The sequence below is a fragment of the Perognathus longimembris genome, chromosome 14 (assembly GCF_023159225.1).
Source record: "Perognathus longimembris pacificus isolate PPM17 chromosome 14, ASM2315922v1, whole genome shotgun sequence".
NCBI classification, from domain to species: Eukaryota; Metazoa; Chordata; class Mammalia; order Rodentia; family Heteromyidae; genus Perognathus; species Perognathus longimembris.
The window spans coordinates 39,456,330-39,484,205 of record NC_063174.1 but is presented as its reverse complement, the minus strand read 5'-3'; the positions used below and the strand labels follow the sequence as shown (position 1 = coordinate 39,484,205).

The 27,876-nt window shown below is 42.1% G+C and overlaps 1 protein-coding gene and 1 long non-coding RNA gene across 7 annotated transcripts in view; one reads left to right on the top strand and one right to left on the bottom strand.

The window, feature by feature from the left end:
* Rgs6 (regulator of G protein signaling 6) overlaps window positions 1-27,876 on the bottom strand; it is a 480,138-nt gene that overhangs the window by 185,697 nt on the left and 266,565 nt on the right. The gene's annotated exons all lie outside the window — the stretch shown is intronic.
* Window positions 51-27,876, top strand: LOC125362967. The gene is made up of 4 exons (XR_007213161.1): window positions 51-61; window positions 10,782-10,788; window positions 26,025-26,036; window positions 27,182-27,876. It is a non-coding gene; the product is annotated as an uncharacterized LOC125362967 (long non-coding RNA).

Genomic DNA, 27,876 nt, shown 5'->3' with positions numbered 1-27,876 from the left:
TCTCTTTTTGAAGGGTTACATGATTAGGCCAGGCCCACCCAAACAATCTCCCTGTCATAAAGTCTATGCATTATAGCCTACCCAACCACAGAAGCAAAACCTAGTAAACCTAGGGATTATGCAGAGCACTTATATCCTTGGAGACTATCTTAGAAATCTGTCTATTTGGTACCTCTGCTAAACTCAGGACAGGTTGGAATCTGTAGGTAACACTCATTCTTGGGCATTTTTCTGGCTATGTGGATTAATTGCTCGCAGCTGGAGGACTGATTTTTTTTTTTTTTTTTTTTACATTTTCTTCTTCTACTTTCTATTTGGGCAAACAGTATTCATGTTCTCATTAACAGTTGGATAATGCAAACTAGGGTACCACAACAGTGACAACTTTCTTTATTCCAGTAAAATTTGTAATTACTGTCACGTAACTATAAAATTACAAAATACATTTTTAGAAAATTAGAATAATAAAAAATAGTAATCCCATCTTCCAAATACAGCCATCACACTTGACAAATATGTCATTTAGTTGTAATATAAAAGCAAATTCTACAGCAGACAAAGTGACCTGCCCAAAGTTGATGCGCCAGTGTGGGCAACTTTACTGTGATGAGTGAATAGCAACTTTCTGTTGAAGAAAGTCAATGTGATCTTGTGAATTAAGCCATAAAGTGGTTAATCCTGAGGAAAAAACCCAAGTGAGCTGGAGTAGTTAACCTACTGCTGCTGTAACAAAGGATCACAAGTAGGAAATTAGAACAATACTTTTTTTTTTTTTTTATCATACTAGAGAAGCCCCAAGTGTCTGTCAGGGCTAGAAATTCTTCTGGAGTTTCTGGGAGATAATCCATTTTTTGCTTTTCCTAACTCTTGAGGTGGCCCCACACCATTCCAGACTGTTTCCATCATTCTGACCTTCTTGCCACCTCTTTATTAATTGCATAGGGTCCACCCAGGTAATCCAAAATGGTGTGCCTATCTTAATGTACTCACACAGTGAAGTCTCATTTGCCAGGTGAGGTAACATGGACACAGGTTCTGGCATCCAGGCCTGGACACGACAGTGGCGATGGTAGTGAGTTTTATTGTGTTTATTGCAGAAGTCTCAGGCTAGAGTGAAAGAACCAACTCCTGTGGCCTATGAATTCACTCTCAGATGACCTAGAGTTGGAAGGGACTTGAGCTAGGTGGTATTGAGTTGCCCTAATCACTATGGCAAGAGCAGAAACCCAAGGCTCAGATGTCGCAGTTATAAGGTTTGTGGCCCCAAGGGTATGCACCCAACCCCACTTGGCAGAGCATGATCCTACCTGTCAGGTCAGAATGGAGAGCTGTTTCAGGGCAGGGGAAACAAACGCTCTAGCCTCTTCTAATACGTTGTCATGGTTGCTGTAGATTTGCCTGGAGAGAGTGACTCTTTTGTATAACTATCACTAGGCCTGGCATAGGAAGGAAGGACCACTCCCTCAGAATTTTGCCAGCTGTGTGGCTCTGTATTAGCTCTGTTTCATGGTGAGAAAACCCAGCTGTTCAATTGCAGTAAGGGCTCCAAATCATTCAACCCTTCATCATTTTACATTTGGCCTTTGACAGCAAGCACAGTTCTGTATCAGCTCCTGATGTAATTCCACTTCCATCTGCACACTCCAGGGTCCAGGATTTTTTTTTTTTTGTATACAACCTTTGTAAATGAATACCACCCCCAGGTACCTACTATACTTTAACGATTTCAGGTCTGCTTGCCACCCCACAGAGCTATCCTTTGAGCAACTCCAAAGGTGATAGCTCCTAGGTGCTCCTTAGGCCTTCTCTGGGGGGTTAAGGTTGCCATGAGGCATTAGAAGCTGTTAAGCGAAACTAATGCCTTCATAAGGCAGGAATGTTTATCGGCTGCAGCTCACCGTATTTCCTCTCATCTCTTGTATTACTTTCAATCTTAATAGGGCCCTTGCTCTATTCAACAGCTTATCAATGTGGGCAGCACGGGGTCGTTTATTTCCTGTGTATGAACCACCTGCTGTCCCTGCTGTCTTCATTCATGCTGTGGTAGCTGTTGACCCAATTTAATGCCTAGCTGGAAACTTTCCTCTCCAATGTGATTAAAAGGAAGAGGGGACAGAAGAAGGAATGATTCAGTGACTTGCCTATGTACAATTCTTTGATGAAAGGAAGTGAGCTAGTGAGGGAGGATGCTGGGTAATGATCCATAGACTTAGGATTTCATGTAGACCCGAGTTTCTGACCCACACTCCATGCAGGCTTTGAAAGCCTGAGTCACCTTCTCCAGTCTCTCTGGAAGGCTCCCTTTCAATTATAGCTGATCTCAGGCATCGCCAAGCTCGATTTTTCTCGCAGCCATATTTCATCTGTAGGACCACAGTTTTATCTCTTGTTCACTAATTCCCTGGTACTCTCTTTAGGTATAATCTAAACACCACCATGGTCCCTGTCACTGTGGTCAGGGGAATGGAGTTGGGCCCAGGAGAGAGCTAAAAGTGGGGAGACTGAGCTATACATTAGACAATGCTTTGGACACCATTCCATCATTTCAGTGAGTGATGGTCACAGTGCCTTCTCACAAGTCACCCGGTCTCCATGTCCAGTCCATCTCCCATAGAATTAGAGAACCATGGAGAACTAGAAACTGACAGTGGCTTTGTGAATATCTGATTCACTCCGGTATTTGGAAGAGGAAGAGGAGGTGGCGGAGCTGGAAAACATTTACGAATTGCCTACAAACACCCAGAAACTTGTTTCCAGGAGAGAAGGTCAAACTTGTGTCTCTAGAACCAAGCAAGTGCCGCTTCCACACATCACACTTCCTGTCCTTTCTGCCTTGTCTCAATCCACACCTATCTTGTGCTTGCTGATACGTCGCTCTTGGCCACAGTCAGGTGACCTGCTTCTCTGTATCCCTAACATTTACCTGATTCTTCACCAACAGTGTGCTGAGAGACTGGGTGGGAGTTTGTGGTAGACAAAATAATGCCACCCACACACATATCCACATTCCAGTCCCTCATCCTGTAAGTGCCAAGTTACATGGCAGAAAGGAATCCAGATTGTACAGAATGAAGGTTGCTAACCAGCTGCTCTTAGACTAGAAGATGGTCCGGTATCATCCCATTGGTCCCTAAGCCATCAGAGGCATCATTAAAAGATAAAGGAGAAAGATAAAGGTCAAGGTGATGCTGTGTAAGAAGGAATCACCTCACTGTTGCTAGCTCTGAAGATGGAAGGGGAGAAAGAGCCAAAGGTTGGTGGCAGCCTTGGACCCTGGGAGAGGTGGGAAATGGATTTTCCCTAGAGTCTCCACCAGGGAATTACAGCCCACCCGCATCTTGATTTTAGCCTATTGAGCCCTGTGTTGCATTTTCTGTGCTAAGCCACTCGGTTTTTGTTTTCAATGCTAGGGATCAAAATCCAGGTCTTTGTGCATGCTAAGCACAAGTTCTACCACTAAGCTCTAGTCCTGTCCACACCTGGCTCATGACCAGGTGTGAGCTGATCATGTGTACATTATGTGAAACACAAGGGACAACAGCGTCTCCTCTCTCCTGCCCCCGCCTCCCAAACATACAGCCACACACTGTGGTTGCTGCCTCTTTAGTACCTCAACAACCTGCATGGAAGATGGATTCCCCCTCCCCCCCCCCCCCCCGCCACACAACCAAGCTTGATGTTGCCATTATTTAAGTCCCATCTAACTAGCACAATATTTGGCACCCAGTAGGTAGTCAATATATCCTCAGGGAACTGAAGATATGAACAGAATAGGAACAGAAAAATGAACCAGGACACAAATGAAAGCCTGGATTTACCCCTCACTTTTGGTGTATTCATGAGGGTTTTATTTTTGTTTTGTTTTTAGTTTGGTGAGTCAGGTGTGGTAGCACCTGCCTGTAATCCCAGCTCTTGGGAAGCAGAGACAGAAGGATTATGAATTTAAGGCCAGCTGGGCTACATAAAAAGATTTTTGTCAAATAAAAAACCAATTTTTTTTTTTTTTGGACAGAAGGAAAGCTTGGGGTAAGGTAGAAATTTAGAGCTTTGGAAATATCCTAACGTCTCTAATGACTCTTCTTATCCAACTGCCCAACCACAAATGAAGATGTATTTTAAGGCCTGGTCGACAGACAGTGCTGGGAATCCATATTATTGTTGTCACAGTGAACAGCTTGTCACAGCAGCCTAATTTATTCTCTTTCTCTGAAAGCCTGGCACAAGATCTGCCACCGAAACTGCTTTTGTTTAAGACTCAGCTAATGCCACCAACCAAGCCAAAATGTGTAGTCACTGTGTGTGCATGCTAATTGTGGCTGTGTCCTCAAGTGACATCCAAAAGCTGGACAGTTGACAAGGAGAAATGCATCCTAGTCTCTTCCTGCTCTCCTGTCCCTCACCCTTTCCATTGGCAGTTCCTGGGATGGTGCCATTTCATTTCCTCTCTCTTTATTTGTCTTGCTGCCCTGGAGGATTTCATTTGTTCTGGCTGTCACCCAGTCTCATTTCTTTCTGTGGACCAACACCGTGGGCCTCAGCCTCATGGGAGGTGACAGCGGAACACTAGGAAAGTTGCACAGGCACTGAAATCTTGCATTGGGAGCATTGTGAATGCACAGGAGCCTGTGGCAAGAGGGAATCTGATCAAAATTGTCCTCATTTGTCAAGATGCCCTCTATGAATCTCTCCCTTGGGAAAGCTCCTTGGATTTCTTCCCAACAGTTGTCCTTGCTCAGCACTTTTGTAACTTGGTTTTTGGCCTGTGTCATACACTGTTATGAATTCTAGCCTTTTGGGTTTTTTTCTGCCTTCAGAATGTAAGCCTCTTTAGGACAGGGCATATGCACCTTTGTGTCTTTTAATCCTCTGATTGCCTGCAGAATTGTTTACATAATAGGGATCAAGCTGTTGCATTAAGGGCTGGGGATATGGCCTAGTGGCAAGAGTGCTTGCCTCATATACGTGAGGCCCTCGGTTCAATTCCCCAGCACCACATATACAGAAAATGGCCAGAAGTGGCGCTGTGGCTCAAGTGGCAGAGTGCTAGCCTTGAGCAAAAAGAAGCCAGGGACAGTGCTCAGGCCCTGAGTCCAAGCCCCAGGGCTGGCCAAAAAAACAAAAAAACAAAAACAAAAAAACAAACAAGCTGCTGCATTAAATTAAATCCTCAAAGCTCTTCATGAGAAAAATGTGTATGAGAGTATGTGTGTGCAAATGGAGGAAAAAACAAAGAGAGCATTAGCTATTCATAATATGTATTATATCTATAAAACTAGGAAAGCGTACCTCTGCAGGGATAAAATACTGTTTTATTGTGTTACATCATCCATAAAATCACATATTAAAATAACATACATTTTCAGCTGGGTGCAATGGCTCATACCTGTAAACCTAGCTACTCGGGAGGCAGAGATCTGAGGATGGAGGTTCAAAACTAGCCCTGGCAGGAAAGTCCATGACACTACTATCTCTAACTAATCACTAAGAAGCCAGAAATAGAGATTTGACTCAACGGGAGCACTAGCCTTGAGCACAAAAGCTTAGGGACAGTGCTTAAGGCCCTGAGGTCAAGCCCCATCACACACACACACACACACACACACACACACACGCACGCATGCACACACGCACGCACACACACACACACACACTTTCAAAATTTCATACTTAAAAGGAAATCAACGAAATCAACTAATTCTTACTAACATATAATGATTATAACATTAAGATAAATTGGTTCTAATTGTTTAACAAAATGTGTATCAGGAAGCTGAAACACATGAGTGGGGCAGACAAACAAAAAGAAATGGTTGACAAATCTAATAGGAAACAATGTGACTATTGGGGAAGGGTGAGGGGAAGAGAATGATAGAAGAGATGACTCTAATCAAGGTGCAGTGTACACCCATTAAATTGTAACCCCCTTCACAAGCTGTTTAAAGATATAAACAAAAATAACACAACTGGCCCGGTGTCAGTAGCTCATGCCTATAATCCCAGCTACTCAGGAAACAGAGTCGAGAAATGTAGATAAAAACCAGCCTGGGTAGGAACATCTGTAAGACAGTTATCTCTAATTAACCACCAAAAAAAGAAAAAGAAAGAAAAAAAAGGAAGTAGAACTGTAGCTCAAGTAGCAGAGTAATAGCATTGAGCAAATAAAAAAGCTCAAGGACAGTGCTTAGGCCTTAAGTTCAAGCCCCAGGACACACAGTGTGCCCGCCCCTCCTCCCCCCACTAAAATAATCAAATACATTCAGTTCTGAGTTTCTTTTTTTCGGGGGGGGGGGTATTGTTTAGTTTACTGTTATTTGAAAAATAAACATATTTCCTTATCTGGAATCACCAGCCACATTTTCTCTCTTATGACTCCTTAAATCACCAAAATGGAACAAAGGGGAAACCACAGTTAAATACAAAACTAGCCAGGCTTCAGGAGATTCTTTCCTTGGTCTCCAAGGTTTCTAGAGTCTGTTCAGACTCCTGGATCCCTTGGAAAATCCACCCCACAAGAGGAGCCAAGTTCTCTAGTTACATTTCCAAGGAAATTTAGGGAGAGTCACGTTAAACAATGTGAAATGGTGCCTTGTTACCCGTACAGAGCAGCTTTTCTAGAGAAAAGGATTGTAACCTGGGTGCAAACACAAACATAATCTGGAGTCACTGGAAATATAGACTGACAGACAGACAGATAGACAGATTGATCCATTTGTACCGATTCATTTCAGGATGCCCTGATTCACTGGGTTGCTAGTCCAGTTGCTTGCATTTTCACATTTAGGAGGTTTATCATGAATTCTATTCTATCTCAGAGAAAACCTGCTCTAGAGATCCAGGCGATCCATTTATGATCACATTTCCCTAGTAGCATAAACCTGCTCACAGTGAATGGTATTAAAAAAAAAAAAAGAAACAGAAATCAGTGCCGAGTTTCTTATCACTGAAAATGTTCAGGAGCAAAATTCCAGTCACTTAAGCACTTAAAAACCTATTGTACCTCTCCAGTGCTTTAACCTGCACGGGGCTGTAGTTTGGGACTATGAATGATGTTTCCTGTCCTATCTTCTACACTTCTCTCTAATCTTACATAACCCACAACAGCCCCTCAGCGTCAACCAAGCCACCTTATATATGAATCTTAATATTCATCCTTCTCTTCATTTAAGATAGCTATTGAACTTTGGTACCTCATTCCAGTCTGCAGAATCCTAAGATTGCCCACATTTTTGTTATTTCTTGGTACCTATAATGTTTGCATTTGCTTTGCAGAACAGAGGATCTATTGACTAGGGTGGCAATGGACACCAGCACAGAAGTGGAATAGCCTCTGGTGCAGCCACATGATACTTCTCTTACAACCACTTTATCGAGCAACAGACTTCAAACCAAGGGAGAGCTCAGAGTTCAGTTGTCTTTAGTGGAGACAGCAAAGCATATCAACAGCTAACTGAGGACGGAACATTGCATCCAGCACCTTGAGACAACAAATACAGAAAAAAGGCAACTTTGTTCTGGTCTTCAGAGAGCTTGAGCCTTTGATACAGTTAGAAGGTGACAACACAAACTAAACAGCAGGTGACTTTTCTGGAGCTTAATGGACCAAATGATAGAATTTGTGATGTGGAAAGAAGAATGATTGTCTACTAACTTGTGTATTTTTACACATATAAAAGCTTAGAAGCAAAGAGATTGGAAGCAAAGAGACCTGTCTGGGAAGCTCATACTCTGGGATTCTAAATTCTAAAATCAGCCTTGGTAATCATAGAATTATTCATGTACAAATGCATCTCAGAAACCAGAAGCAACTTCATTTGCAGACATGCATTCTTCAACTAGTTCCTGAATGAATTCTCTTCTGTCTATGCGGTCAAGGGGAAATTACCCAGCAGTATGGAGGGCATATGACAAGAGCAGAGAGACTTGGATTTCCAGCCCTAAGACTGAAAATTCATTCATTGACTCATTACATTTCTCTGAGTGTTTACTATGTAACAAGCCCTGTAAGAGCCACTGGATCACTAAATACACAGAGAAGTCATACCATCATATGGCTTATATTCTCTGAAAAGGGAGATGATAAACAAATAAATAAGACATTCAGCTTATCAGGTGTTAAGTAGTACTATGGAGAAAATTAAGCAAGTTCAGAGAATAAGAAATACTAAGCTGGTGGCTCATGCCTATAATCCTAGCTACTCAGCAGGGTAAGATCTGAGGATTATGGTTTGAAACCAGCCTGGGCAGGAAAGTCTGTGAGACACTTATCTCTAATTAACCACCAGAAAACCGGAAATGGTGCTGTGGCTCAAAGTGGTAGAGCACTAGCCTTGAGTGAAAAAGCTCAGGGACAGTGCCTAGGCCCTGAGTTCAAGCCCCGAGATCAACAAACAAATAAACAAACAAAAAGTGAAGCAAAGAAAAAATGAAATAGTGAGTAGTAGAGATAGAAGAGAAAGTTTTCCTCTTAGAGTGGGCAGAGTGTTTCACTATAAAGACATAAAGAGAGAAAACAAATCATGAGTTTCCGGGAACAGGAGTGTTCAAGGCAAGCAAAAGGCAAGAGACTAGTTATTCCAGAGACTTAGGTAAGGAAGCTGATATGGGCAAAGAATAGAGAGCACAGGCTGGGTACAAGGACAGAGAGAATATGCAGGTTAGGGGGCAGGTTGTAGTCCCAGTAGGGACTCACATTTCTATTTGGAATGAAATGAGATCACCCAGCAAATGGGAATCTAGACACCAATTTGATCTGGCTTCTCCTCCTGTGTATTGCAAATCAACTTTCAGGAAAGAAGGGCACAAGCTGGCAGAATACAATATCACGATGACCCAGGACAGAGATGCTGGTGGCTTAGGACAGTGTGGGAATGGCAGAGGCCATTGTGGATAAACTTTAAAAGTCAGTGCAGGAGGTTTAAAAGAAGGATGCAAGAGAAACAGAATCACACTAACATGTTTGACCAGAGCCTGTGGGGCATGGCACTGCCACTTATGGAAGTGAGAGGGCTGAAGAAGGGGGCTTGAACTCAGGTCCAATTGTCAAATGATATCATTAGGCCAGTCCCTTAATCTCTCTGAACCTCAGTTTCTTCCTCTGCATTTGGTCATGTCTGTTGACTTTATAAACTTGTTCTAAGTTTCTTGTTAGACTTAGGGTAAGGGCAAGGCGTTTGCTGGTATGAACCTGTTTAACACTCAAGGTCTTAGTGCACATACTTATCACACACTGGGTAATCAGTGCAGGAGAACCTGACGTCACATCATCCTGGAGGCAAGGAAGTCAATATGGAGAGGCTGGCATCTCTGAGGCCTCTGGATGCATCACCATGGCGGAAGGCCAGAGGAAAGAGGACAAGAGTACCAGAACCAAACTCATCCCTTTAAGGAAGCCATTCACACAGTCACAATGAATGCACTCACTCACTCTACCTCCCACAACACCCAATGCTGTGGCACTGAGCGGAGGTGGGGTGGGGTGAGGTTTCCAACACAAGAACCTTGGGGGACACATTCAAAATGGCAGCTGGTAGAGTGTGGTAGGATGTCTATCCGAGCCATTTTAACTTTGCTCTCCTCTCCTCTCCTTTCCTCTCCCCCCTCTCTCTCCTCTGTCTCCTCTCCTCCTCCCTCTTCCCTTTCCCAACCCCTTCCCTTCCCTTCTCCATTCCTTTCTTTTTTATTCTCTCTCCCAAGCATCCTCCTCCTTCAGAGTGGTCTGTGAATCACTACTGCAGTCTCCAGTAACTTGCAGCCCCTGGGTAGTTCAGAGGACAGAGACTGGGGGCCACTTGTTGTCCCTAAGAAAGTATCTAAGAGGCTACCACGAATGACGAGTGTGAAGAAGTAGGACATGACTGCCGGATGGATTTCATCCCCTTTCAGTGAAGATACCACCCAGGAGAGGGAGTTTAATCACCATCACCACTCAAACCCAGCAGGGAGTTTAACAAAACTGCTATGGAATTTGAGAGCAAATTTAAAAACAGCACAGAAAAGTAAAACAGAAGCAGAAAATCCTCTATAGTATACCTGAAGGAAAAACTCACATTCACATGCCAGCTTGGCATTCTTAGGCCAACAAGAGAGGCGCTGGCCAGGGAGCAAGGTGATTCCATTTGGGAAGATGTGCTCACCTGGAGCCGGAGCAGGAGGTTTCAAATGAATGTTTCCTACACCATGCCAGATGTGAGAATAAGAGTCCAGACAAACCTACCATCAAATTTCAGTGCACAAAAAATAGGAATGCTTTAGAACTGGTTTATAGAATCACTGGAGGAGTATAGCATATGACTATTAAGCACATTCATTTTTTTTTATCTTTTCTTTTTATTTGTTTCTTCAGAAAAGGTCTTGTTCTCTACCTCAAGCTGCTGGGATTACACACAGGTGCTACCATACTCAACTCTTCTGATACATTTCTAAGGTACTGTTCAGGAGGACATGTACAGTGATGACAGAAACGATCATATTTTATGCTTTTGGACAGAAACTAATTGGCTATGGGGACAAAAATACTTCTTTATTCTCCAAATAAGAGTCATTTAGACAATGACAAAAAGAAGGAATCCATCTGCAAAGGACATTCTGTAGAAGAGGCCTTTCATTCTTCTCCCAGATCAGACAATTCATTTCTTCTCCAGCTTTCAATAAGCCACACATTACATGGACTTTGAATGATCAAAATTACATTTATTGCTAGTGCTCACATGGTTTTCATTCTTCCCCATGTTACTCAGATTTCCAGTACTGTAACAAATGCCTAGGCAAACCAATTTATTGAGAAAAAAGGTCTATGTTGTCTCATAATTTGAGAGCCCAGGATTAATTAGACCCATTGCCTGGTACGTAGCTGGTAGGATACTGAATGGTAACAGCAAGGAGGATATAGAGGTATACAATTTCTCATTTCAATACCATGAAGGCAAGAAATGAAGAGATTGGGTTTCACAGTCCCACTGGGGGGAGCAGGGTCATATCCAGTGGTGTAGAGACCCCGTTCTAGACTCCACCTCTTCAAACTTGTACCACCTCCCAACAGCAACAACCTGGAGACCAAGCTTTTAGCATATGGGCCTTTAAAGAATATTCCAGTGATTCCAATCACAAGCTTTCTTTTCTCCTTGCAGTCACCTTGAGTCTGGCATCCAGCTTTGAAAACTGCAACTGTTCTTAGGCAAGATCAATAAAGAAGTTACTTATCTATAAAGAGCAAGGCAGCAAATATTTGGGCTTTGTGGACCAAAAAATCTCTGTCCCTGCTCTTGTAGTGTGAAAGTCGCCACTGATAATACATAAACGAATGAACATGGCTGTGTTCCATCTTAACTTTACATAGGAACACTAACATTTGAATTTAGGTAATTTTTTGTGTTCCACGAAATGTCTTCTTTTGATATTTTGTCAACTATTTAAAGCAGTAAATATCGCGTTTAGCTCCTGAGCAGGGTAAACAGAGGAGACAGCCTGGATTTCCATGGACCATGTCTTGGTCCCTGCCTAAGATGTCATACCTGGTGTGTGTGTGTGTGTGTGTGTGTGTGTCTGTGTGTGTGTGTGTCTGTGTGTGTGTGTGTGTGTGTGTTTTGTTTTTTTTTTGCCACTCCTGGGCCTTGGACTCAGGGCCTGAGCACTGTCCCTGGCTTCTTTTTGCTCAAGGCTAGCACTCTGCCAGCTGAGCCACAGCATTTTCCATATATGTGGTGCTGGGGAATCGAACTGAGAGCTTCATGTGTAGGAGGCAAGCACTCTTGGCACTAGGCCATATTCCCAGCCCCATACCTGGTTTAACAGAGCCATGGCTCACCCTGACAGGGGGAGTGACTCCTCTCTTGTCCTCACATCTCCCAACCTGCCATGCCTGGGAAGAAATACAGAAATGGATGTTGGTTTAGCTCTGAGCTCTCAACTACACTGCGAGTTCAGCTCCCAAAGCCACGATTACCTGGGAAGAAAGTGAACAGAGGGGAAGAACTTCCTCTCCCCAGCATTATCCAACTCAGTTCCTATTTCCTGACACCTGCCCTAAGTACCTCAAATTACCTGAGAAAGACATACCATCCTTAACATTAAACACTGTCTCTGACTCCTTCTGCCACTACAAAAGAATGCCTGAGACTGGCAAATCTAGTAAGAACAGAGATATACTTCCTGTCATTTTGGAGGTTGGAAAGCCCAAGATGGCAGTAGGACCTGTCAGGTGATTTCTTGTTGCACCATATGAGGCTGAAGGCTTTATCTGGCTAGCACAGGCAGATACAGAGCTGTTTTAACAAAGCCACTCCCTCCATAATGGCAATCCACACACAAGGATAGATGTATCTGGACCTAATCCCTCCTTAAAGGCCTTACCTCTTAATACTGCTAAAATGGCAATGCAGTTTCAGCATGAGGTCTTTTGTTGTTTGTTTGTCCATCACAGGGGTTGAACTCAAGGCCTGAGAGTTATCCCTGGGCTCTTTTGCTCAAGTCTAGTGCTCTACCACTTTGAGCCACAGTGCCGCTTCTTTGTTTTTCTTTTCAGAGAGGTTAATTGGAGATAAGTCTCACAGGAACTCTTCTGCCCAGGCTGACTTCTAACCACAATCCTTATATGCCAGCCTCCTAAGTAGCTAGGATTACAGGTGTGCAGCCACTGGCCTCACCAGGAGTTTTTGAGGTGATGTTCAAACCATAGCAAGTAATAAGTAAGACAATGTATTAGATTACTGGCAGAGGTGGGATCTGCTATACTTATACCTAGGGTCCTTTTCTTAGACTGGAAAAGATGTGGAATTGATCGACCATTAGTAAGTGGCAGAAGTGGCACCGAGTCCTGGCTCTGCTTCCTTTCTTTTAAACTGTCAGCCTCAGGAAAGCCACATGCCATAACGAGGTCTCACTGCCCTGAGACCACCCTGTGCGGGTGCTCCAGTGGGCAGTTCCAGCCCGGCATGCCTCCTAGCCTCCCCACCATGGTAGGGCCACGTGAGCCAAGTCATCGGGAAGCTTCCAATGAACCCTGTTGCTAACTGAAACTCCTGAGTGTCTTCAACCCATACCACAAGGAGCGAAGGAATTTTCCTGAGAAGGAAACTGAACTATTGAGTTGGGGTAGGCAGGCAGGAAAGGAAAGACAAAGCCAGTAAAATGAGCTGGTCCAATTTTTTGCTAAACAGCCTGCCTCACAAACAAGCCTGGGGTCACAGGGGCCCATCCTTAGCAACTAATGGCCATCAGTGGGGGCTTTGCCAAGCCTAATAGTTATCTGGAGACCTCATTCACATCTCATTATCATTGTGGTTTGACATGAATCCACCCTCTCTCTCCAGTCACCATGTTTAATCTGAGGATATCTGATGAGGTGAAACCATACCCCATATCTCCTGGTTCCTTGAAAAGTCTTCACCTTTTTTTTTTTTTTAAAGAAGAGGTTACAGTTGTGCACAAAAAATTACTGTATCAAACTTCTTGCTTGTACACATAAAATTACCATCTCAAAACTCCTGCAGCCAGTAAAAATGGCAGAAATTCAAGCGCTCAGGACACTCGACGGCTTGGTTGCATTCCCCACCATCATCCTCTGTGGAGGATCATCACTGTCTTTTTTTGTCTGGGCTCTTGTCTTTGCTTCCATAAATCTCACTCAGTTACAACTCTCTGTGAATATGCTCCTGAATTCTTCCTGCAGCAAGACTAAGAGCCCATCATTCACCTCTGCTGACAATAGGATGTTCAAGCGTTTGTTATGTTAAGTCACTAATTTGGGGTGTGGGAGTAGTTTGCTGTATAGCATAGGTAAAGAGAAGAGCAAGCAGGAAAGAGAGGTGTATTCTCCCCATTCCCTGAAAAAGTAGTATGTCTGAAAGTCAGAGCAGGAAAAGAAGAGAGCTGGAGTCATTGGCAAAGCTAAGGAAGGAACAAAACTGGAGGCTGGATGGAATAAGAAAGACGAGATTCATTCAAGCGACCTGGGAAGGGTGAGAGTGTAGATGGGAATGGAGAGGAGTAGAGGAAAGAGGATAGGGGAGAGGAAGAATAAAAGAAAGGGTGAGGATGAGAGGAGAGAGAAAAGGTGAGGAGAAGGGAAGGGGAGAGGATGGAAGAGGGCTGGGAAAGGGTAGCATATCAGCAAGGAAGGAAAGGGGGGAAGTGACTGTCAGCAAAGGCAAACCAAATTAAACTCGGTGAATGTCAATGGCAGGTGAATTGTTAATGGCAAGTAGTGATGGTGGAGATGGTAGGAAGAGGGTTGTGTTCAGCCCTAGCTTCTATTAATATGTTAAAGTAACTTTACTGTGCTAAGCCTTTACTTGACTTGTTCTCAAGAAATCTTCTCTACCTTGGACTTTACTAGTCAGCATCTGATAGGAGACGACCCTGACCTGGGTCTCATCCAGGTGGAAGTTTCTCCATGAGGTGAATGAGACAGACATAAGAACAATAGATGGGGACATACAATACTGCCCATTGATGGTGTTGCTTGGTGGTGAGTCCTGTGACAACATCCCTAAACAAACAAAAATATCAAATACCAATAGTTTTTACTGAACCTCTAAATTAGTTCTGGACCAATTCTGCACATAGTTGGCCATAAAGTGTTCATATTGTATATCTGCAAAGTAAAATTTCACAATTCTAATAAGGAAGTTTCTCTAAGTTGCATTCTCCCAGGCTGATAGCTTATATACGATCATCTGGATTTATCAGAAGATCCTTTAAGTCCCTCCCCTAACTCCCTCTGGCTGGTATTAGGGAGAAGTATGTCAAAGTCAAAGTCATCCTCCACTATTGCAAAGCACCAGAATGTAGCATTGAGAAATTATTTAAAACATAATAATGTTGACATACATAAAAGACACTTGGAGCTGACAGATGGGACAATTGAAATGTTGTCATGGTAAATGGGAAACCCAGGCTGGCAGGAGCATTAACAAAACTAGGATTGATTCTGCCCTATGAATTGGCCAGGGAGACCAAGCCTGGCACGCATGAAAATTCTTGTGAATTTCAGGATTCCAAATGGTAAATGAACTTATTTTTGAATGCTTAAATTGTTTCATGCTTGATAAGTATTCTTTAACTTCTGGGCATAAAGATAGAAGATTTGGAAAATCCTTTTGTACAAACCCCACAGGAGCTGTTGGAAATAGAGATTCAGGAACAAGATTCAGGTTGACCTAATTTCACTTGATAATACTGTGTGTGTATATACGTTCCTATTTTCTGGATCATAAGTTGTACTTGAAAGTAATGAAATAAATACATTAAGTTTCAGATATAGTGGCTTTCAAACTCTTTGCCCACCAGTAATGTGCCAGAGTGAAGACAAGGGCACACACTCTATCCTTTACTGTTATCTCTTTGCAGATGGAGAGTACTATAGATGTGCGTACATACTTAATACCCAGAGACCTGCTAAGTGCTTGAAGTTAAAGTGTTTCTTAGGTTTTACACTTTTTGGAGACCAATCAGAGCTACTGAGATTGAAACTGGGGTATTCATGAGTACTTGCTCTTCCCTTCCCATGCTTGCACATACAGAGTCTCAGACACACAGAGCCCTGGAGACAAACCTTCCTCATACCTAATATGGAGGTAAAACCTGAGCTCAATGGCTCTAAGGCCACCATTCTTTACTCCATGCATAGGAACATTTATGCATTTGGTTGTAGAAATGTTAATGAGACAGACTTCAGGGTGTCATCTGAGACCCTGCAGGCATAGGGGTTATATAGTATTTGCATAGTATGACCTTCCCAAACTTAGTTCCAGAACATAGCTAACCCCAAGAATTTCTCCTATCAGAAAGGTTACACTTGGTGTTTTGATCCATTGGGGATGCTATAACAAAACACCAAAGCCTGAGTGGCTGATAAGCAAAAGATTTTCCTTACAGTTTTGGATCAGGCACCAATTGATTAGGAATCTGCATCCTCACATGGTTGGGAGGGCACAAATTTCACCTGTGAGGGTTCTGCCCCACAACCACTTCCCAGAGCTCCTACCTCTTAAACCCAGCACCTCAGAGGTGAAGAGGTCAACAAGTGTGTTTTGAGGAGAACACAGACACTCAGACATGGCAATGGGTCTGGAGATAAGCAGAGAATAGAGAGCCTGAATGAGGAATCCTGAGGTCAAGGCCATCATAGCCCATAGTTAGCAAGACTGGAGCCTAATCTCCAGACCATGATAAATCTATGTAGCCTGAAGGGTCTGCAAAACAATAATATGATACATTCAGGAGAGAACGCAAAAGGTGTCATTCCTTAGGAAGACTCATTCATAACCCAACAAAATAAACACCAAGAAAAGGGTACTCAAAAGTGATGTGTGGGATCAAGGGGTAGGAGCTGACAAATGGAGAGAGGAAGGGGAGAGAATGCAGTCATAAAATTCAATGCACGTCCTACAAAATTAAGAAAATTAAGGGAAGGAGTGGGGTTGAGAGGGATCACAGAGAATGATAAAAGGAATGACATTGATCAAGATGCTTTGTATTCATAAACTGCTCCGCTGAATGGCAACTCCTTTGTACAATACTTAAAGATAATTTTTAAGTTCAAATGGCATGTAAGTAGACTCTCTTAAAGCATAATAAAATGAAACAAATTCGAACCTTCTATGGACTCTCAAGTATATAATTAAACAAGTCACAAAGTACTAGTAAGTTGGCTCAAAACCCAAGAAGATGAAGATTAAGGATATGCCATATAGTATAAGAGCAGGTCCCATCCCAGCTGCTGGGACTATCAGATGTCACGGTGGGCTCTGGGTCCAGGCTTTAGCCTCCTCACAGGCCTCAGAGTTGCTCTCATGAGACAATGTCTCCCCTTTTAAAGTTGCAAATGCGAAGAGCCAGGTCAGACAGGAGTCAAGCCAGTTCTTCCACATCACCACAGAATGAGCTCAGTAAGAAGATAGACGTCTAATAACACAGAGCCCTGCCACCAGCTGTGACTAACACAGTTGACCCTTGGCCATTTGCTATGAGAGCCAAGGAAATAAATTAAAAAAAAATAATTTGCACCCACTTTCAATTGGGCTAATCTCAAGCATTATAAGAGAAAATGTCATAGGCAATTGGTTCTAGAAGGCTCTTAAATTTAGACCCTACGTAATATTTTTTCACAAGTGTCAACTTTAAGAAGTGAAACTTTTTAAAGATTGTCTCCTGTTATAGACCAAGTCATATTCCCTTCCCAAATTTCTGGGTGGAAGCCTTAAGCTCCTAAGGTGGGGTATTTAGAGATGAGACCTTCAGGGAGGTCATTAAGACTTCAAGAAATCGTAAGTGATGGTTCTAATCTAATAGGATTGATGTCCTAAAAAGAAGAAAAGACATAATTTTTCCCACTTTCCCCTAGGCACACAGAAAAGAGGCCACATGAACCCGGAAGAGGGTGAAAATCTATCATTCAGGAAAATGGGTACCAAAAGCTCAACCCTGGAGACATATTGATCTGGGTCTCCAGATTCAGAATTGTGAGAAAACTTGTTTCTGTTGTCTGCCCAATCTAGTCAGTAGTGTTTTGAACTTTCCACCCTTGCCATAGTTTATACTTCCTGTGAACTTTCTGAGGGATTTGACTTGATACTTGGCCATATTGGGAATGCCACTTTCTGTCCAACTTTTCCACCATGTGGCAAAAGGAAAATCTGTAATAAGGATGAGCAGGAAACAGGAGCCGGCCTTTCAAAAACCAGAACTGCCAGAAGGCACTGGCAAGTCTAACACAATAAAAGAAGCAATATAAGATGGTTTGGCTTAATTTCTTCATAGTTCCTCTGAAACATGAGCTGACAACTTCATCTGAAATCACCATGACTGAAGATCGAAATCAAAACCTTGCTTGTAACAATGAGGGATCATGACTCCAAGTCATCTCTAGAATGGATTCACCTTTGACACGAATTAACCAAGAGAATTTGCTTTATTTCAACTTCCAAGAGAAAATATTTTCCATTGAAACTCAGAAGGACGTAGTTTGGATTTTGATTTCAATCTTGAACAAGATGTATCTGCCAACAGCAAAGATGGTGGGAGAAGTTTCTTATTCACACTGGGATCTTACCAACTTCTATCTCAGTGTTACATGGTGGCGGGGGGGGGGGTGGTAACTGGCTTATTAAATTGAAGGGTCATTTTTCTTATAGTAATAACTTTGACACATGTTCTGTTGGATCTCCATTTTCTGTAGCTGGACAACGTTTCAGGAAGAATCTAGTTATTAAACATGTTCACATACAAGAACAGACGTATTTGTGGAATCTAGGGCTCCATCATTCCTAAAATGACTTCTGTTTCATATCCAACTCAAAGCTTCTTCCTTGCTGTCCACCTTGCATGGCTGGTAATGGGAAGGGGGCCTATGGTCTTGCTTGTCCCTTGCTTGTACCCCCCACTTCTTCTATTGCCCTTCCTCATTTCCCTGCTATCATAGCTTTTTCAGGGTTGTGGAGGCTGACATTTTTTTGGTGGGAGGATGAATATCTTTTTGAAAAAAATCAGTGCTGTTTGCAATTCTCCCTTGCCTACCAAAGCTATCCATGACAGGCAAATAATATTATCCTAATATGTTCATGCAGTGCAACATAAGGTTTTTGAGTAACTTCTATGACCTCCATCCCCACCCTCTATGCCCACTTCCCATGCCCACACCTCTCACTCCTCATGGCCTAGCACACCTCTCCCCTAAAGCCCTACTTCTGTACAAGGAAACAGAAAGAATCCCTGAAATTCTACCATTCCTAAGTAAATGAGCTTGCTGATTGATGAATCCTTTCTTCCTTGCCTCACTTGCATGAGCTGATATAGCATTGGTACATCCATCATATTCTCTGTGTCAGGCATAGACACCTGAGTCCATACCTACAAACTCTAAACTCAGCCACATGTTCCACTCCTATGAGTCTGTAAGACAGGCAGGAAGCATTCATGAGAAGTGAGATGCCCTCCCTTATCGCCATAAACTCAGTCTCTAGAGTACAGCCCTTCACTCTTGAGTTTGGTTGAGGGTACAAACACTCCTCTCTTTGTCCTTCCTGAGACAGTGGCAAGGAAATGCCCCAGCCCTGAGGTTCTGAGGTTCTCTGCACAAATGACTGTCCACAATCTCTTTCTGAGTCGCAAGTCATGTCTAAGGTAGGCTAGAGCTGGAGTGGGGGTGGTAGTCAACACCAACCCTGATACTTTCTATTAAATACCCCATATCCATTCTAATAGCACATCTTAGAACATCAGCTAATTATCACTCATTTGCAACTCTGGAGTATCAACTTCTTATAACTGGGAAGCCCCATTCAACAACTCTACTTTCAAATTGTGTTTCTGGAAAATGAGGAACTTGGTGTTGAAACATCTCACCAAAGTCAGCAAGTCTAAAAGTCAGAAGTGGACCTTGGCAAAAATACCAAGTATTTGGAGATTGCATGCTAATACAAATGAATATTACAACCACACAGTGGAGCCCAGCAGTCATCCACCTAAAGGGATACTTATGACATACCTTTGCTGTAATAGGGTTTACTGGTCATGATGGACAGCTGTGTGGGCACTTAAATAGCCACACTTTTTTTTTTAACCTGGCTAAAGAGTGATTGAGAGAAAAAGAGAGACAGACTCTGGGTAAGCTACTTGTTAGAAGATTCATGACTGTTGATGCTGTTTTATTTTGCCTTTTGAGATTCTTACTCAGTAAGCAGTTTTCCTCTCAGTGACCTGATTTCAGTGTACCAACAATAACAACCATATTCTATACTTCTATTGTATCAGATGATTCTAGAGTGAGCCGCTTTGTTCTATATATTTTCTCAATCAACCTCTTAAGAAAATGTCAGCCTTAGAAAATGTTTTGCAGGGACTTTATAGAATAGGAGTCACTATTATGCCTAGGTTGTCAGGCAAGAAATACAGTGCAGAAAATAAGGTAGTAAGGAATGGCAGGAAAGAGGGTAGTAGGGAATGAAATCACACCATACTAAAAAATAATGAAATAAAAACTGCCACTTAGTGCCAATTAGCTTTCACATTCAGTTGCAATATTATCTAGTCATTCAAATTTTAAAGAAAATTTAAGAATTCAACTGTAATGAAATCTGCTGATTTTTTTTGTAAAAAAATGTTGAATCCAGTATTTTAGATATCAAGTTAAAACAAGGCCAAAGCCCCACAAATGCTGACATTTATGGCTGTCACTTTGTAATCTCTCTACATGGACATATTGTTGGTTGTGTGATTAAGAGTCCTCTCTATTCAGACCTTCAGAAAAGTTTTTGACTTTTTCCTGAGTTCCTAGTTTGTTGTTGGTCTTGTGGATACAGAGAAAAACAAGACAATTTTTCTCCTTGGCTTCTGGAAAACACAGAAACAAATTAAACCTATAGATCTGCACAGGGTTACAACTTCTTGAACTCCCCTCCATTTTGTACCCCCTCCCCCATCTTTCCTTTTCTTGTCTTAAATTGTTGTCATCTTTCTGTATTGTAGATAAACTCACAGGCCTACTTTGGAACAGAGGATCAATGATCTTCACCATGATCTTTGTAAAATAGACATCATTAGTCTCATTTGACAAATGAATAAACCAAGGCCTCACAAGGTGAACTGACTTAATGATTGATCAATATGTGTGAAGATCCAACCTACTTCTGGCTTCAAGTCATGTGCTCCATTGACTATTAATAAAAGCTACCTGGAGTTGGGGTTATAGCTCAATAGTAAAGTGTGTGTTTGGAATGCACAAGGAAGGACCTGCAATCAATGTCCAAAAACCACCTGTGGCAACAACCACCACAGCAGCGGTGCAATGCAGTTATGCAGCAGAAATCTCAAAGTCAATGGAACACAGACTTGGATGCTGCAAAAGCCAGGGAGAGTGTTATTCAAAATGGTGGTAAGGCAAGAGGAAGACAGGGGGATCACATTCTAGATGATGACCCCTTGAAATTGTACAGGGAAGCATGCCCCTTCTGAAGGCATGAAAATCTACCCTATTCACAGCAGCAAAGAAAGCAACAATGGAATGGCCTAGACTTGTAAATGGCACTCTAGTTTGAGAACAGGATTAATTTTATTATTTCTATTTGAGAACACTGAGTCTATACCCAAAGAAGTTAGGCTTCTAAAACCACTCTTAGCAAACAGAGCAGATCTGCAGTAGTGGTGTAATTGTGACAGAAACAAGACCTCTGGCATGTTAGCATCTATCTGGATACCAAACAAACAAACACCATAAGACCCAGATTGAATAAGTCTTAGGAGGGTGATGCAGGATATCCTGTAGGCTGCCATGGATTGCATTACCTCATTCAGAACACGGTCTCTAAATTCCCAGCCATGCATGGGGCAGCTCTATGAGTAAGAGAGCATCAAGAAATAGAATTTTTTTTTTCCGTAATCAAAAATCCCTGGAGAGAGCTCCGAAATGAATCTCCTGTGTACTAAACTGTTCAGTTCCTCAAATTGAATTACAATGTAGTTCCAATTGATCTGGATTAAATTATAACTGTGTAAGAGCACAGGATGTTCCCAGTTCTTCAGGAGTGTGTTGTTCTTTCTCTTAGTTTCTTTCATCATAAATATGCGACTGCCATAGCACTGTAAGGCTATTGAAGCAGAGCTCTTTTTTTTTTTTTTTTCCTCCAGAGCACTTCATGGAATTGCAAGACGCTGGGGTTAAGTGATGTGGAGAGGGCTATCAGCTGCCCTGGGCAGGCTGGCCTTCCACCAGAACTGTTGTAACAGTAGCTGGACCCTTCCTTCTCTTCTGGGACAGTGGCCAGCCACCAGAGTTGCTCAGCTATTGTTTTGTGATTACGATTTAACGAAGTCCAAATGTTCAGGGAGCATTCTAAAGTTGTCTTGAAGAATCATAGAATCTCAAAGATGATTCAGAGATGAGTCATTTTGGGTATGTATAGGCAGTCTAGTAATTGTCCACATGATCAGCTTCCAGGGACATTACCATATCAGTAGAGCAAATGAAAAATACAGTATGAGCTAACTCTGGATTCAACAGAAACTTCAAACATCTCTGGCAAAACTCTCACTAAAGTTGAAAGCATCTTAGTGTGCAGATGCCGAGGCAGGCTGATAACCTGTTCGGGGATGTATGTGTATGTTTCACAGGACTGCCATAGGTCATTGCTGCAGTCCCAGTACCAGCTGGCTGACAATTTCCTGCAGTTATTCAAATGGAATTCTATAAGTGAATAAGCAAGTTCAAAATACAGCAAGTGGTTAACATTATTATTTGACCTTTATTATTATCATTTAGTTTAACTTGCTTATTTTAAATTTTATTTTACCATTTGACTTTCATTATTATGTTTTATTATTTACATTTCAAAGCCTCTAATATGCATCAAAAGAAGGTACATGTTTCCCAAATCCCTCTTACCAGGCATAGCAGATTTTTAGTAATAAAAGGTACAAGACCTCTGGCATTCTGGCATCTCTCCTAGTTGTGTGTCTATGCATGTGTGTGTGCACACACATGCACATGCAGGCATGCACGCATACACATATGTGCTGTATATTAATTGTTTTTAGAAGCCAGTTTCTCTTCCTGAGTAGTCAATTACATTCACACTCTCAATGATTACTTTGGGCCATCCACCCTCATCACCCTGACATAGAATAGCAGACAAGCAGTGACAGCCCAAAGAAGTCATTATGAGGAAAAAGAAATTATCAAATTCACTAGTCCTAAACTGCATGCCCGCATCCCCTTTCACTTCTGATAAAGGTCATTGTCCCCAATCTCTTCTCCCTCAGCCTCATGACCCACCCAGAGCTCCCCTGAATGGCCCCCGAGCAGCCGTTTGATTTCTCCCTAGAGAGCTGCATACAAGTTAGGACCCGTGTCTCCCAAAGGCCTATGATTTAAAGACTTGGTCTTTAGCCAGTGACAGCACCAGGAGATGGTGGCACCTTTAAGAGGTTTGCCTAGTGGGATGCCGGGGTATATGGCCTTGAGGGAGATCTGGAGACTCCAGTGCCTTCCTCTTCCTCTTTCACATCCCAACCAAGAGATCAAGGGTTTTTGTCATACACTGCTGCCATCAGGCTCTGAAGCAATGTGCCTATCTAATTATGGACTCAAATATCTAAAACGATGAGTCAAAAACAGACTTTTCTTTCTTATAAGCAGATTATCTCAGTTGTTTGTTTTAGTAATGGGAAGCTTACTAATATCAACAGTGAGGAAAGTATGAAACTCAAGTTTCCCTCGCTTGACCTGCATCTGGCTTCACCATATAGAGGGCTAAACCACTGATCTATCACCCTATTCACAATAAAGAACTTTTTTTTTTGATGGTATTGGGGCTTGAACTCAGGGCCTGGGCCCTGTCTCAGAGCCTCTCTCTGCTCAAGGCTAGTGCTCTAACACTTGAGCCACAGCACCACTTGCAGCTTTTTCTGTGGCACTGAGGAATCGAACCCAGGGCTTCATGCATGCTAATCAAGCACTCTGTCACTAAGCCAAATTCCCAGCCCAATAAAGAACTCTTAAGGCTAACTTAGATGATAGTAGAAAGAATGTATGCAAGATATGAGCCACTGCTAAGGTGTTAAGAAGCCGAGATCCTTTTGGAGCTCAGAATCTGATACCCCAAAATGTGATACTTTGATATGCCAAGATGGAAAAATAATGTCAGTCAAGATCTCTGGCATAGCCCCCTACTTCTTATTTCTTTTTACTCTGGATCCTCTTTCTCTTTCTTTCCAGCAGGTACAGAGGACTTACTTTTCATATTTCTTTATCTCCATAAGACTGGTCTCACACAAAAAAATATAATTACCTTCTAGCACCTTCCTGAGATCTCATTATGTATAGAATAAAAGCAGACAGAAATGTAGCCACACGTGGATGGACTCTTGTCACAAGATAATATAGCTTCTTTGGCCTCATTCAAGTTGCAAAGAAAATAATTTTACCAGTTTATTTCTGCCTCCCAGGTTCATTTCTTCTCCTGAATAACCATGTGCTATCTTGCAAAACTGCTTACATTTCTCACCCCCTTTCCCTCATGAAGATAGGTCTATGAACATATGAGCTTCAGTGGGCTATTGGCTAACTGTCCCCTGGGCATATTCATACATTCGTGTCTCTTTCCTTCTGGTCACTTGTGTTCAGTTCACCCCAATGAACCTTCAGAGGGGACAGGGGAGTTTTTCTTTACCCCCAGAGCCCTCTGAGACACAGAGCTACCAAGGCTGGGTGCTCTCTGGGCAATCAAGTCATTTTGCCTATGTCTTTTGGCTCCACCTAAGATTGTAGTTTGAGACATGGATCGACTACCTTCTCTCTGGTTTGTTCTCCTTTGAGAGTAAAGGGAGAAGAGCTTACACTGGGCAGTAATGTAAGGCTGCTGGCTGGTATTACATAGAAAAAAACAAATGAGACCTATGGTCAGGACAGGGACCATAGACACTCTCACATATGAACTGCTAAGAAGCAAATGGAATTCTTTATGTGAAAAAGGACAAGGCAAAGGATACCACAGGTCTAAGACCCACTTGGGTGTGGTGGCACATACCTGTAACTCCAGCACTGAAGACTGAAGCTAGATAGTAAATTCTGTGAATTCAAGGCCAGCCTAGACTACCTAGTGAGACCTCATCTCAAGGGGGAAACAAAAGCTTACACTCAGTATGATGGCATGCTAATTGTTCAATATGATGACATCATAAATGTATGCTTTCATCATTAAGCAAAAGTCCCACAATTAACCTTTATATATCAGGAAGAGTCAACTCACACAGCTTTATCCTACTTAGACTTCCTAAAAAACAAACAGCTCTGAATCGAGCTACTGACAGATTTTGCTCACCCCAATGAGTAAAAAAAAAATTCTTTCAGGTGATATCAATCTTTTGAAAATCTTCAAAGGCTTGGGAAGTTAGATGACATGTTTGTAAAATATTTGTTGCCATGCTGGTTTGACAGGATAGGCTTCCTCACATTGATATACCATAAAACCATCACCTAAGTAACTTCTAAAACCATGATCCACAACCAATATGACAGAGCAGTCACTGACAGAAGGCCACATGGGGTATGCTGGGATGGCAGGAAGCAGGGTTCTTGAAAGTGTGATGCCAGGTAAATCTGCATCTGTAAACACTAGCTAGGCAACATCAAGAGGTAATGAACCCACCCCATAATTTAGTAGTTTAAAGCAACAAGGTTTGTTTTTTGATTATGCTACTTGTCTGCAATGGGCTGACCAATTCTCAGCTTTACAATGTTCCCTTGAAATTCTGACTGATGGACCACTTAAAAATCAGTTCTTAAAATGGTTTTCATTCTATTAGACAAACAAGTGTCATACACATCAGCATTGGCCACATTCACCTTCCAAGAGGTGGGAAGTAAAACCTTGTGGGAGAAATAAGAAACCAAAGCCCACAGAACAGTTTCCTGTGTTTGTGAATAAAGTTTTATTGGAACAGAGCTGTACTTTTTTGTTCACATCACATTTATGGTTGTGTAGTCATAAGAGAGGTGATCTGGGGTCCACAAACCTGAAATATTTATTATCTGTGTCTTTAAGAGAAAGTTGGGGTGACTCTGATCAAATGTGATGTTACTCGTAACTTGACATACAGGATTGTAACTTCTTTTTACAACTACTTAACAAAATTGTTTTTAAAATATACTAGCAACATTAAAAATAAAAGAGGAAAAGTTGGCTTACTCTAGGATATGTTGTTTTCACTAGGCTATGTAGCAAGGAGAAGACACTTCTCACTCCCAGAGGCTTAAAAAACTAAAATATAAGAAGCTTTATTTCCTATTCCCTTCACATGGTGGTGGTGGGCAGGCTGGGCTCTGCTTTGTGTCTTCTTCACAAGTGGAAGGAGTATTCCTTGTGGCAACATGGCCTTCTCAGAGCAGAGCATGGCCAAATGACAGACAGGCTCCTAGACCTGAATCACAGACTGAAGTGGAGAGCAACATACATCACTTCTGCTCATATTTTACTCTCCCAAGAAAACCACAGAGCTAAGCCTGACCTTAACTAGATAAGGAGGTACATCAGTCACATAACTAAGTACGGGGTCTACAATACTCAGGAAAAGTTCATGGGAATCCTAAGGCCTTGACCATATGCACCCCACTTACTGAGCAGTGTATGGTCAGCTTTGATGACTGCCACATCTTAAAATATAACCCTCATGTGTTGGAGAAAAGGGCTCAGTACTGGGTGGTAGGGAGGGACTACAAATTAGAAAACAGTGGAGCTAGAACCGGACATTTGTGACTCAACATCCTGTGGAAGTGTCCTCACTTAACTGAGGTGATTGAATTATGTCACTCTTTTTAACCTTTGATGTTAGTGCATCTTGATCATCCTGCCCTTCCGACATCATAGCTGTTGCTCTACATCAGTCAACTACAGACTGGGAATGTGTATTCAGCTAAAAGCATCATTTTCATCAACTTTGAGCCATGGTGGTTTTTTTTTTTTTTTTTACTATATCTAGAGGTAATGTTGAGAAAAGTGAATACAGCCCTCTTCTGGGATCACCAATTAACAGTTGGGTAGATGTGTGCAAGGGTCACAGGCAGAGGGGGCTGTCTGCTGGCTTCAAGAATTTCAGACTCCTAAATGAACCACAGATAACTATAATGGGATGGAGGCTAACTTCACTAGATGGTAATCACCTATTATCTGTGTGTCTGCACGTATTAAGGTTGTCTTGTTCACTTCTGCTACGCAGGGACTTAATACATAGTCAATGCCATGAAGCATTTCTAAACCCACTGATAAAAGGAACCATGCATTCTGTAATGCTTCTATTATTAATTAATTAATTCTGCAGTGATGGAGATTGAACTCAGGGCCTTACAAGGTCTAAGCAAGCACTCTATTACTGAGCTATACCTCCAATTCTGTAATGTTATTAAATGATATTTTATCTTTTCTGTCAATCAGACTCAAACATATGCTTGAAATGAACAGTGGGCATATGTATGAGTGAATCATATTGCATGTATAGTTTATAGATAATGTTTAATTGTGTATGGATTTGCAGTCTTTGTTTAATACTTCCTTAACCCTCCAAAAATTCTTGTCCATTAATTCCAATCCCTGGGCCAAGAAAATAAGACAAATCAATCATCTGGTCCAAAAAAATAATAATACAACAGTCTTCAATCTACTGACATTTCCCATCCAGGCTGTCAAATGTATAGAAGAAATCTCATTTGTAAAGGCATCTCCTCTCCCTTAGAAAGAAGGAAGAGTAAGAGTTTTAACAATGGCAAAGACCAGTTTGCCTTAGTTGTAGAGACTTTCAGCCTTTTCCCCTAAGCAAGCCTTTACCTATATCCTCCTTTTCTTTGTTCCAGGAAACAAGAGTACTGAAGCTTGAAAGTTAAGGCAATTTCTGACATCTGCACCAGAGATATAGCCATTTCTCTGGGTTACTTCCCACATATATAGAAGGTATGCACATTAGGATGTTTTTATTTATTTTCCTTTTGTTAAGCTGTCTTTGTTTCTTGTGTTTCAACTAAAAACTCATGGATGGTGAGGAAAACCCATTTTCACCCCTTCCAAAAGTAAGTTTTACCAGGGTAAAGTGCTGATTTATAGCTGAAAATCTGATGAGGAGAGAATGAAAACAAAAAACTCGATCCGTACAGTAGCAGTTGGATACAGACTCAAGATGTAGGAAAGCCTTGCTGAGCAATGTGCTCAGCTCTCAAACTGGGCTTCAGACTCACCCAAGTATCTTCCAAAGGCAGACTTTCAATGCAGCAGGTCTGGGGCAGGGCTGTACTTCTAACAAAGACAGCCTGGTATTACCAACAAATGCCAGTGATCAAAAGATTGGGCTTTGCATAGCAAGGCCAAAGAATGAACAGAAGAGCACATAGACTTTTCC